Below are 13,576 nucleotides of genomic sequence, written 5' to 3' on the forward strand. Positions count from 1 at the left end.
CATCCATAGTTCTTCAGGCACTCTGTTTATCAGAGCTAATCCTCTGAATCTATTTGTCACCTCCATTGTATAATCATAAGGAATTTGATTTAGATCATACCTGAATGGCTTAGTGGTTTTCCCTACTTCAATATAAGCCTGAATTTTGCAATAATGAACTCATGATCTGAGTCACAGTCAGCTCCCTGTCTTGTTTTTGCTGACTGTATAGAGCTTCTCTATCACTGGCTGCAAAGAACATCATCAACTTGATATAGATATTGACCATCTGGGGATGTCCATGTGTAGAGTCATCTTTTTGGTTGCTGGAAAAGGGTGTTTCCGATGACCAATGTGTTCCCTTGACAAAACTCTGTTAACCTTTGCCCTGCTTCATTTCTCACTCCAGGGCCAAACTTGCCTGTTACTCCAGGTATCTCTTGACTTCATACTTTTGCATTCCAATTTCCTATGATGAAAAGGACATCTTTTTTGTTGTTAGTTCTAGAAGGTGTTGTAGGTCTTCATAGAACTGTTCAACTTCAGCTTCTTCGGCATTAGTGGTTGGGACATAGACTTGGATTACTGTGATGTTGAATGGTTTGTCTTGAAAATGAACTGAGATTATTGTCTTTTTTGAGATTGCACCCAAGTACTGCATTTCAGACTCTTTTGTTGACTATGAGGGCTACTCCATTTCTTCTAAGAAATTCTTGCCCACAGCAGTAGATATAATGGTCATCTGCTATCTAGCAGCCATCAGATCACAATCACTCCCTATGGTGAGCCCTGAGGAGAGGAAGCTCAGGATGTAAAAACACAGGGTACTGGCCCCAGATAGCTGAGGTGCATATGAAAGGAATGGTATCAGTGAGCCCAGACTCTTGTACCTTCCTACATGTAGTAAAGCACTAAATTCCTTAACTTGGGATATCTGGTTTTCCTTAATGATAATCTTGATGTTCAGACTCCCTGCCCTTTGTTGCAAAACTTCTATGTAATTTGGCTCCCCTCCCCGTGTCTCCTTGGAGCAGTTTTTTTTCAGGGTTACTTCAGATGCTGTCTTCTGGGCTTAAGTCCTAAACATTTCTGCTGAACAAAACGTAACTCTTCACTTTTAATTAGGTTGAGAATATTTTTTAAGTCCGCAGGGCCCTGGGCTGATCCCCATTAGGGTGTATGTCATATTGCATTGTAATTGTTTCCTGTCTGTCCCCCAGCCGACCGGGTGAAGGGCTCCAGAGAGATGGGGAGAGTAGCAGTGACAGGCCTGGGTGCTCCAGCCCCTGGAAGGCAGGAGGCCTGAAGGAGCTCAAGGGCGGAAGATTGGAGTGATGAAGAGTTGGGTTCTGGCTGGCAAGAGCTACCCTCCATTCCCCACAGGAACAGGATTTCAAGGGGCTTTAGAAAATGGGGAAGAGGAAGGCACAAAATCCATGACTGCAGGATGAGCCAACCACAGATGGGGAGGAAAACCCCCTGCAGAGGGAGTGGGCTTTTGCCAAGGATTCACTGCCCATTATGGAAAGACTCGCCTCAAACCCAGGTTAGTCACTGCCCAGAGCTGGCCACGTCACCACAGGGTGAACTTCAAGTCCAAGGGGAGGGCAGGTGGCCGCTGGGGGAAAATCCTTGCTGTCCTGCCTCCGGGGCCCCTGATGCCCATGAAAGGGCATTGCTAGCAGAGAGCCAGGTGTCCTCGGGTCTCTGGGGCCTGGGGAAGGCTGGGTGGCAGGGACATCGACCCAACTCTGAGGTGGGACTCTGCAAGGTCCAGGTCACCGAGCTCACACCCGGAGTAATCACAGAAAAGAGGCAAAGAGGCTGGGACTGTACCTGGGAGTGAAGCACGTGGCCTTGAGCTGTATGAGGCAGGGGCCCCGCTGCCCTCCTGCCCGCAGGGGCCTCCTTCCTCCCCCTTCCCACCTCAGGCTTTGGGCTCTGGGGGAATGAACCATTTTTAGTTCTCAGGGTACCTCACTCTCTCTCACTTCTGAGCCCATGTGTGCTTTAACCCCAGTACGAATCTCGGCCTCTTCATTTATTTTTCCATAAGAAACTAAGCTCTTCAATGTTTTGTCTCTATGCCATATGGCTTTCCCTGAAACTTGAGGGAGGCGAGTGTTCTAGGGCAGGTCCCCAGCACTCAGCTTGCCCCTTCCTTTCTCTCCCCCCACCTCCCTACCTGGATTCCTTGGGAACCCCCAATCTCCCTCCACCCCTCGTGCAGAGTAACTCTCCCTTCTCCAGGGCACCCTGGACTCAGAGGTGCACCTTGACCGGACCAGCGAGCCTGTCTTCCTTGCCTTGCTTTTCTCCCTACCCCCGCCCCTCCCGGGTTCACACACTTGGTATTTTCTGCCTTTTCCCCCTGAATTGTAAATGCGATGAGTGCAGCACTCTTTCTGTTCTGTTCCTAGCTCGAAACTCAGGACCCAGGACAGTGTAAGTGGATGCACAGTCATCGCTTGAGGAAGGCCTGTCGACTGACTTACAGCCTGAAAGAATAAAGGCCCTGTTGTCAGAAGGAACTGGCACCACACGTCCCAAGGTGAGAAGCAGCGCTGCGTGAGCTCAGCTCTCCGGCCTGCCACTCCTTCAACATTTGCTTTGATGCTGCCCAAGACAGAGCACAAGCAGCGCGTGGTAGCTTTCCTCTACTAGCTGTGAGGTTCGAGCAAGGCTCTCAGCTTGCCTGAGACCCCTCCATCTGCAAGATGCAGTTCCTCATTGCCCCGCTCCCCACCCCCTGAGTCTGGGGTGGGAGTTGGGTAAGAAAGTCTTGGGAATCTCCCACGTGCCGCTCTTCTACTTCCACTTCCTCTCCCCTCCCCAACCTTCCCAGACCCGACTGCTTCCATCTATGGAAGCCGCTCTCTAAGGGGCCCAGGTGGGTCCCTGCTTGGCCACTGGATCTGCCTTCCTAGCTTGGGTGGGCTGGGGGAACCACTCCCTGCACCTGCATCAGTCTCTAGCTGAGAAGGATGTGTATATCATGGAGAAGAGTGACCGGGGTGCAGGAGGGCTGGGTTTGGCCTCAGAACAGCTAAAAATGAGATTTGAAAAGCAGCCATCTGCCCCCCTCAGGTGACCACCAGATGTGTGCTGGCCTCTGAGGTCTTTCTAATCCTGAGGTCCTTGTTCGAGAAGCAGGGGTGACAGCCACTGCCGGTGAAGTCAGCAGGGTTTGCTCAGCTTTGCTGAGAAATGGCTACTTCTTCCCTCCTGGGGCAATTAAGCTAGTGTACCTTTTACAAGGTTTTAAGCTTTTATTGCTTTCTTGAAATAAAGTATTCCTCCCATTTCAGAATGAATTGTGCTTCCAATGGATTTCTCCCAATTTTCTTTGTTTGGATTACAAAAGTAATCCGTTGACTTACAGAAAACTTTGGGAAATGTGCAAAGACACAGAATGAAATGAAAACCTCTCCTAATCACTTGTTAATATTTTGGTTTATGCCATTCCAGAATTTTTTTCTTTGTATTCCCAATCATATATATGTATAACCATATTTGTGTTTTCCACATGTACATATTGGGTCTTATTTTACATCCTATTTTATAATACACTGCATAAGTCCTGGCAGGTAGTAGGCAATAAATATCACCAAGGCTAATAAGCATCACTTAGTGAGTGCTTACAATATGCCAGGAAAGATGTTAGGTGTTTTGTAAGCCTTATCCTATTTGGTCCTAATAATGATCCTATGAGGCAGGGCCTGACCCATGTTTTAGAGATGGGAAACCCAGAGAGGCCCAGAGAGGTTGTCGCTTGTTAAAAATGTAGTCAATGAGTTGGACAAACACCGAGTCTTGTATTTTTGGTAGGAACAAAATACACACTCGCTGGTTTAAAGTGTTTTCAACAATGATTTAAGCAATGCCTTACTGCCTCGTTAGGTGAGAATTTTTACTGAGAAAGAGATGAAAACATGTTCTGGTCTTGGAGGCAGGGAGTCTGGCTCTGCAACTGAGTTGGTTGTATGCCTTGGAGCAAGGAACTTCACCTCCTTGACCCTCAGTTGCCTGGTCTACAAAATGGGATTTGTGTGGGGAGAAGGGTTAGTGCTGTGACTCACAGAGAGGAATGTTTGCTATGATTGACAGATGTTGATGGCAGTTGGAAAGACATCAAGAAATCAAAGGCACATAACATGAAGCTTGCTTTACAAGGCTCACTTGTGACATTTCAGGGCAAGATCAGCCAGGGTGGGGCTGACAGAAATTGTGATATTGGATGGTGGTGAGTGTCTCCCTGACCGTTGACCCAAGGCCAGGTTCACTTTCTAGGAAGGACTCATGGGCTGTAGCAGTGAGACCATTTATCAGTTTGTCTTTCAGAAAAAGGTAATGTCTCAGTATGCCCAACTCCTAAAATAGCACATTTGCAGCTCTAAAATTTTTGTGGTTTAAATAAAAATCAATGGCCAGGGAGAATAGAAAGCACAGGACACCAGAATTTGAATAAATTTGAATTGTCTTGCAATTAGGGGCCTCCCAGGTTCCCTCCTTCCTTGTGGCTCACTAACTTCTCTGGGCCTCAGTTTTTCCAAGTGTCAGTACCTCCCTCTTCAAGACGATGTCGGGGCAGATAACAATATGTGTGAAGGTTTTAGCTCAGGGTCTTGATCATAATAAATAGTACCCTTTGTGAGCCTGGATATATGAGGTGGACGAGAACACAGGCTTTGGGGTGTTCTGCCCTGGTTCTGCCTGTCACCAGCTCTGTCATCCTGGGCAAGTTACTTTTCCTCCCTGAGCCTACCTCATGGGGTTTAGTAGAGCTAATGTACACTGATGTATGTAACAGCTGATCCGGAGCAGACGCCCAACATCAAGCACTACGGTGAGGTCCTTGCTGTCTCCTGGCCGCATCACTTGGCCTTTTGATCCTTGTAAAGCCTTGATTAGATGCTGCCTTGCATTGTCGTCTTGTTTTTTTTTTCTCCGGCACTTAACTCTGGCTCGTTTCACGAGGCTCAGACCTTTGAAGGCACCATCTGGGACACAGACTTCTTTAGTATTCCTTCCAGGGACTCATATATGTGCAGGCTCAATAAATCTTTGCTGCCTTGAACTGCATCTGATTGATGGCTCTTTCCCTGTTGATTTCTCAAGGTTTCTCCCAGATTGAGCTACAACCCTTGGGGAAAATTGCAGCAGCCTGCCCGAGTCCCCTGTGACCTGAGCTCTTGGCTCTGCTGAAAATGACAAATGGAGAAACTGAAGGGCCTGAGTGTCACCGCAGGCATCTGACAGCTCAGGAGACGGGCTACTCAGCCCCGCTCCCTGGCCCTCCCAGCCACCTGACTCAACAGCAGTGCCTGTGGCTTTGCAGGACAGCTGTGGCCTTAAATGGCACCAGAGCTTAAGATGTGTCCCCTATTTACATAACTGCTGCTTCAATGACTAGAGCAGGTCCTTCTGTGGTCCCAGTAGGTTATGGGGAGAAAAAGTTAAACAAACATAAGAAGTGAGGGAGGAGGAGAGTAAGGACTTAACTGTAGATTTGTATTTTGTTTCCCCAACTGAGTGTAAGTCATTACAATGGGGAACTACTCACCCTCCCAAACCCTGAATTATTTCTGATAGCTTACCACTAGAAGAGGGAATTGTGCCTTGTGCTGGCATGCTCAGCCATGTCAGTCAGCCATGGCATGCTCATGTCTGACTCTTTGCAACCCTATGGACTGTAGCCCACCAGGCTCCTCTGTCCGTGGGATTTTCCTGGCAAGATTACTGGAGTGGGTTGCTGTTTCCTTCTCTAGGGGATCTTCCCAACCCAGTGATAGAACCCACGTCTCCTGCATTGACAAGTGAATTCTTTGCCACTGAGCCACCTGGGAAGCCCCAGAAGAGGCACTAAAGACTAACTAAAGTGAAATATTTGACATTTGGAGTCAGGGCAGAGCTGAGGGGGTCGATATGCTAATTTGTGTATCTAAAACTGCTTGTGAATGTAGTTCCATAATTCAAGGCTGTTTAGGAATATTGGGCTCCTTTGTAAAACCCAAACCTTTTTTTTTCTTTGCTTGTCTGATTTTAGGGATTGTAAAGTCATTCATTCATTGAACAAACATGTATTGATCTAGGGGCTATGCTGTGTGCTTAGTTACTCAGTCGTGTCTGACTCTGTGCAACCCCATGGACTGTAGCCCACCAGGTTCCTCTGCCCATGGAGATTCTTCAGGCAAGAATACTGGAGTGGGTTGCCATTCCCTCCTCCAAGGGATCTTCCAACTCAGGGATTGAACCCAGGTCTCCCTCATTGCAGGTGGATTTTTACCATCTGAGCCACCAGGGAAGCCCTAGATTTCGTGAATACAAGGTTTATTCATTGGGCAAATATTTGCTAAAACCCTACGTGCAGGCCCTCTGTTAGGTGCTGAGGACAAAGCTATGAACAAGACAGACACGCACGCTAGCTTTGTAGGCCTAGTGGAGAATAAGAGGCAGACGAATGGCCAGTCTAATATACAGTACAAAATGCTAAGAGGGATTTCACAGGGTGCTAAGAAAGTTCCCAGTAAGAATCCCAGACCTGGACTTAGGGATTCAGAAGAAAGTGACAGCCAAGCTAAGCCTGATAGGAAAATAGGAGTCAGCCAGGTGTGGAGGTGTGTGTAGAGAGGCGGGAGGGAAAATCATTGCAGGCACAGGAGGGACCTAGTACAAAAGAACGGCAGAAGGTAATCCAGGTTATGCTTCCACAAATGAAACAAAACCCTTCAACCTCTAAGTAGCTTGACACAAGAAAACTTCTCACTCAAGAGAAGCCTGATGTGAGATCAGGGCAACTGCTTTCATGGGATGACTGAGGGATCCAGGATGCTTCCGTCTCAAGACTCCACCATTTCAACATATGGCTGAGGAAGAAGAAAGAGAGAGAAAAGGAGGGGAAGGGGCAGGACGAAGGAGAGGACAAGGAAGGCAGAGGGAGGGAGTACGTTGGAGATCCAAGTGCTTTAGCCTAGGAGTATCCACATGACTTCTGCTCATATCTCATTGGCCAGAACTAGTCACATTGCTTCATTTAACTGCTACAGGACAAGAAATAGAGGCAAGCATATGTAATATTTGGTGAGTGACACTGTGCCATACAGACAGTGAAGACAGCACATTGGGAAAAGCTAGTCTTTCCAAATAGCTGGAACTTATCTTGTGTGTGTGCGTGCATGTGTGCGTGTGCGTGTGTGTCTTGGGGATTGGTGGGCAGGGTTGTGGAAAGAAATTGTAAACAGTGAAATAAGCTGAGGCCAGCCACAAAGGGCCTTGTAGTCCATTTTAATATTGAGGAATTTGGACTTTATGGAGACATGGAAGAATTTCATTAAGGATCATAGTGGCATTCCACAAAGATCATCTTAGAAAGATCAGGCTTTCTTATAGAGACTGAGAAGGAGGGGGCAAGATTGGGGAACAGTTAAGAAGGTTTTGCAGTTGATCAGGTAAGAGATGATGGTGCTTCAACAAGAAGGGGACTGTGAAGATGAGAGAGGTGGGTGCATTCTCAAGAATGATGTAGGATGTGGAATCAACAGGTGGGAGGCAGGAGAGGGCGTAAAGGGTGAAGCTCAGGTGTATGGGTTGAGCAACTGGATGGAGAGTGATCCTGCTCACCTGCTCGGAAGGGCAGGGGAGTACATTTAGGGAAAGACAATGCGTTCAGTTTGGGAGTCTCTGGATTTTAGGGGTCTGTAGAACATCAAAGGGGAGAAGTTCAGAGGAATTCGGATCTGGATCTATGGCTCCAGTGCTTAGGAGAGTCTGGTTGGTGGTGTTAACAGGAGAGTCATGAAGATAGAGATGGTATTTGAAGTCACGACTATGGAAAGTTGAATTAAAAAAAAAAAATCCCTGCTCTTGAGTAGCTAAAAGTCTAGTGTGGGGTGGGGGTTAGACATAAAAAGTAATGTTAGAATTGCAAGTGAATGGTATAACACTGAAGAATTATAAGGTTCTGTGGTGGCACAAAGCCTGGAGAATCGGCGAAAGCTTGACAGCAGAGGGCAAGACTGAGTGAGAGGTAGGAGAGTCAGGGAAGGGCAGTCCATGTGGAAGGAAGAGAAGGTGCAAAGGCATGGAGATGTAAATGCAGCCTTGCCCAGCAAGTCTCGGTTTTGGAGCACTCCAGTGTGCCCTTCTGAGAGGAGAGGCGGCAGCTGCATCAGAGGCCTTGAGGAAACACCTGTCCTCAGCATCTCAGCTGTGCGCTCTAAGTAGGAGACAGTCTTTATGTGGTTGAAGGGTTCAGGATAAGATTGTTGTTGTTCAGTCACTCAGTCATGTTTGACTCTTTGCAACCCAATGGACTGTAGCACCCCAGGCTTCCCTGTCCTTTACTATCTCCTGGAGTTTGCTCAAACTCATGTCCATGGAGTCAGTGATGCCATCCAACCATCTCATCTTCTGCTGTCCCCTTCTCCTGCCTTCAGTCTTTCCCAGCATCAGGGTTTTTTCCAGTGGGTCAGCTCTTCACATCAGGTGGCCAAAGTATTAGAGCTTCAGCTTCAGCTTCAGCATCAGTCTTTCCAATGACTATTCAGGGTTGATTTCCTTTAGGATTGACTGATTTGATCTCCTTGCTGTCCAGGGGACTCTCAAGGATCTTCTCCAGCACCACAGTTCGAAAGCGTCAGTTCTTCAGCGCTCAGCCTTCTTTATGGTCCAACCCTCATATCTGTACACGACTACTGGAAAAACCATGGCTTTGACTATATGGACCTTTGTCAGCTTTTGAATGTGATGTGTCTGCTTTCTAATACGCTGTCTAGGTTTGTCAGGATAAGATGACATCTTTAAAATATGTGAAACTTTTTTTTAATCATGGAAGTTTTCAAACATATAAAAAAGAAGAGAAAATAATGCAGTGAACTCACATGTATTTATCATCCAGTTTCAGTAATTATTAACATTCTGTCAATCTTTGTTCATTAACTCATTTCTCTCTCTTTTGATTGTTATTGTTGTTTAGTTGCTAAGTTGTGTCTGACTCTTTGCAACCCCATAGACTATAGCCCTCCAGACTCCTCTGTTCATGGGATTCTCCAGGCAAGAATATTGAAGTGGGTTGCTATTTCCTTCTCCAGGGGATCTTTCTGACCCAGTGATCAAATCCACGTCTCCTACACTGGCAGAGAGATTCTTTACTGAGCCACCAGGGAAGCCCTCTTTTCTGATTACTAGAGTACTGTAAATTTTCTACTATGGAGAAAGACTGTGGAGAATGTGATGAACCCTCACATACCCATTACCTAATCCCAGGAAACATCAACCCAAGGTTATCCTCTGATCTGATTACTCCCCTACAGTCACATCATTTCATCTGTAAATACTTAAATGAATATATCTCGGATAAGGACTTAAAAATATAACTGCAATATCATTATCATAAAATGAAACCTTATAAGCAAAACAAAATTAAAACTTTTAGGTAGCATTTAACAAGCTTTGGAGAGGTTTTGGTAAAGCTGGAAAATCCTATGACTATGCACAAATGTGCTTCAGGCAGCAATCTGGGATGTTCTGGTTGGGATAAATCTGATCCCTTCAACCAGACAGAGCACACCGGACAAGCTGGAATTGGAGGTGTGGGTGTGCGTTGGGGAGAAGGAGTCAGAGTGAATTTAGGGAAACGTCAGGGTTACCGGCAGGAGGTGGTTTCAGAGGTTAGCAGCCTGTAGGGCCAGGAGAAGCTCTGGTGGGGAGGGGAGCCCTCTCAGTCCTACCAGTGTTCTTGGCAGGCAGGAGGCATCCGTGCAAAGGAGAGAAACTGGGAGAAGAAGGGATGGAGAGGAAACCAAGAGAAGGGGGTGGGAGGAGAGAGAGGGTCTGACATTGAGCAAGAAAAAGAGGAAGGGGGGAGCAAAACTAAACAGTGGCTGAACACCCACAGCATGCCGGGTGTGGGGGTGCTGCCTCTGCCCTTCCAGGCTTCCTGGAGGGACTCCCCCAGACCTCTCTGGTCTCTTGCTCATCCTTTCAGTGAGTTACTCTGTCGGTGGAGGGAGGTTCCCAGCAGGTATGAATGTCTCTACAAGGGAAGCAGGCCCAGTGTGTTTGGCAGCGGGGCTCCACCAGCGCCCGGGGTGTGTGGGGGTGGGGTGGGGGGTGGGGGCCTGGCACCAGGGCCTTGGCAGAGCCGAGGAAGTGCTGTCTGCAGGATGGTATCTGCCAAAGCAGGGAAAAAGAAGGCTGCACAAACGAAGGGGCTGATCCTCCCCTCGGAGGGGGGCCGTGAGGCAGCAGTCTCCCCAGTCTTGGTGGGCCCGGGGTTCAAGGGGCGGGGGATGCGTTGAAAACCCGTTCCCGCGCGGGGCAGAAAATGGAGAGCGACCTCCTTGGTTTTGACCTTGAGTGCCCCTTTTAGGAGGGCAGGAGGTGTGCGGGGTGTGGGGAGGGTGACCTGGGTAAACAAGAGAGCCTCGGGTTTGGGTGAGTCCGCATTAGAGTATCCTGAATCTCCCCGGCTAAATCCCCACCACCCGTGAGGGCGCGGGGACAGGGGGTGGCCCTGGGCGAGGCTGCGGAGGGTGCGGTCTCCTCTGACCTCCTCCCAGCTGGAGACGCTGCGGGTGATGCCACTGGGAGAGAGAGGAATTTCGAGGCCAGAGTGTGCCCTCCTCGAGCTTCCTGGGGGAAAGGGCGATGCTTTACAATTCTGTCTCAGCCAGGTGCTCATCTTGCAAACCCGGTGGAAGTCCCCCCAGGAGCACAGAGACAGGGATTCCTCAATGGCCAGTCGGCAGTAGACACCACCCAGAGCGCACTTTGCAGAGTGCTTCCTTCTGGTACATCCGGGATGGACTTCCAGAGGCCTTGGTACTTGAAGGGGCTGACGCTGGGAAATCTCTTTCTGCCCTTTCTCACTGGATAAGGTACAGGCTGGGTGAGAGCTACGTGGATCAGAATCCGCACAACTCGGCTGGTGGCCATGTGAGGCCCAGGAGATGAAGTCAACAACAGTGTGGCTTCCAGGAGTGATGCTGGTGAACACGTAGCAAAAGGCAGTAGACTGAATCAATCCAATCCAGGGACTTGCCTTCCTCTGCCAGTAGTGATAATTAACACACTGAGTTCTTCTTGGGTGCTGGATGCTGTTCTGCTAAGCATTTTTCTAATGTATCTCTTGTATGTTCTGAACACGCATTATCTCATTTCATAACATTATTCCTGATTTTACAGATAAGGAATCTGAGCCACTAAGAGATGACATCACTTGGCCAAGGTCACAGAGCTTCTGGGGCCAGCTCTCTGTTTTGCCTTTGTGAAGAACAGGGAACATGCCTTGCACTTCTCTGAAGGAAAAACAAGCTGATGTCAGGGATTCTTTCAAGAAAGCGAAATTTCAGGGCCATTGCTGAGATCACCACCCATTCAGCAAATGTCCCAAACGCTGAATGCTCTTCTGTGTCAAAGCACTTGGCATAACTGCTGTTCCCCATAATGACCTGCAACCACCCAGGAAAGGTTATGTTCTCCAACTCTGTTTAATAAGGTGGGGGAGCAAGTAACAAGCTTTGAAAAGGTTTCCATCAAACCCAAATGACCAAAGTTAAACACTTAAAGGAATTAACCCCGCTCTTTGAAAAGCTTGGCTATTCTTTCTAGAGGATGCTTCATTTTAAATGTTGTCCCCTCTGGAAGGTCTCTGCTCTGCTGTCACCAGTGTTGCTGTTGCATTTGTGGAACAGGAGTGAACAGTGTCTCTTCACTATTTCCCCATCAGTGACTCCCGGAAGATGGCGGGGACCACGTGGTGAAGTTCTCTTTCTCCCACCCATCTTAGTCTGAAATTCCCCCGAAGCTTGGGGCCCTGCAATGCAGCCGGTAGTTTCCCCAGCAGTTGCCCTGGCATCTTGCCCCCTGTACACAAAGCAATCACTGTTGCAGAAAATGAGGGTCCTGTGACCGTTTGGCACCGTCCCCTGCCTGGCATTTGCGTGGGAGAAGGAACTTTTTCTCCCTGACAATAGATTCTGATCACAAACCAGGTCCCTTTCAGAGAAACAGCTTCCAGAGAATGGCTTTGCCTAGAGGTAAGAACTAAGTGGTAGCACAGAAGTGACTTCCTATGGAAGCCTGTTCATCTCACTGAGACATGAGTGAAGGCTGGGAAGGCCCCATACAGCTTTCTACCTTCCATCCTGATTGCTCTCAGCTCTCACCCAAGCTGCTCTCTCTTAACCTTGAAACCTTTTTTTCAAACCGTGGCATAATCTGGCCCCTGGTCTCTGTGAGGTGCACCCTGTGGGTGGTTAGTGGTCTAGAATTCCAGCCTTACCTCTAAATGCAGATGTAATGATCCTTCCTTACAGATAGCGTTTCCCTGGGTTGCTTTACTAAGAAATTAACATTAGTATAATGCCATTAACTAAACTACAGATTATCTTTGGATTTTCCCAGTTTTCCTACTAGTGTCTTTTTTTTCCTTCTGTTCCAAGATACCATATTACATTTAGTTGTCAAGTCTCTTCTGGTCTGTGAACATATCTCAGTTATTCTTTTATTTTTCATGACCTTGACACTTCTAGGTGTTCTACTGAATGTGTCTCAAATTGGGTTTGTCTGAGGTTTTCTCATGATTAGATCCGGGTTGTGGGTTTTCTAGAACACCACAGAGGTGAAGTGCCCTTGCTTTTCACACCATATCAGGAGGTACATGACACCAGTATGATTAATCAGTGGTGAGGCTAACTTTGATCATATGGATAAGGTGACTTTACCAGTTTTCTCCACTGTAAAGTTACTATTTTTTTCCTTTCTAGATTCTACTTAATGGGAGTGAATCACCATGTCCAGCCCACATTCAAAGGGAAGGAAATGAAGCGCTATTCCCTTGAGGAGGGAGAATCCACATGTATATTTTGGAATTCTTCAATAAAGAAGATTTGTCTCTTTTCCATAACTTGTTTATTCATGGCATGAACTCATGGATATTTATTTTATTCTTTGAATGATAACCCAATACTTTCTCAAACCATTGCAGTTTTGGTCATTGAGAACTTCCAGTTTGACTCCTGTGTCCTTTCATATGTTCCCCATTTTCTCCCCTTTTCTTTACTTTCTGGTACGATATGATGCTTCAGGCTTACTATGTATTTGCCCTGCTCTAGCCCAAGAATCAGTTCTTCCTCTGAAGCACCATGGTTACTTTTATTTAGAATGGTATTTAGAAACCAAGTTCTGAACTCCTGGTGTGCTTTTTGCTACAGGGGTATCATTTGCTTCTATACCTTCTTGGTAGACAGAGTTAGGAAATATATATATATATATACACTTACGCATGCATATGCACATATCTTCATTTATTTTTGTGTCTATAAGTATGCATACCTATATTACGTATATACATGCATACACACTTACCTATGCACGTGTACATATCTGAATTTATTTCTGTATCTATCTGCATGTATACTTAAGTAAAAATGAGTTCATACTGATATCTCCAGCTCTGATCCAGCACTGCAAGATTCATTCTAGCATCCCCTCTCTCTTCATCATCACTTCTTTCTCTGACAGTAAGAAACCTGGCTCCCATTGTCTGTAAATTATATACTTATTTGATCAACCCTATTATACATGTAGTTTCAGA

At 47.1% G+C, this 13,576-nt stretch overlaps 1 long non-coding RNA gene across 2 annotated transcripts; it reads left to right on the plus strand.

Moving 5' to 3' along the window:
• Positions 1-953: 953 nt before the first annotated feature.
• Positions 954-13,036, plus strand: LOC133254988 (uncharacterized). Of its 2 annotated transcripts, XR_009738823.1 has the most exons (4): positions 954-2,530; positions 10,649-10,800; positions 11,164-11,476; positions 12,747-13,036. It is a non-coding gene; the product is annotated as an uncharacterized LOC133254988 (long non-coding RNA). The 2 variants fall into 2 exon arrangements; XR_009738822.1 differs by having other exon boundaries at positions 11,164-13,036.
• Positions 13,037-13,576: the final 540 nt, after the last annotated feature.

This window comes from Bos javanicus, chromosome 10, assembly GCF_032452875.1.
Source record: "Bos javanicus breed banteng chromosome 10, ARS-OSU_banteng_1.0, whole genome shotgun sequence".
In the NCBI taxonomy this organism is placed as follows: Eukaryota; Metazoa; Chordata; class Mammalia; order Artiodactyla; family Bovidae; genus Bos; species Bos javanicus.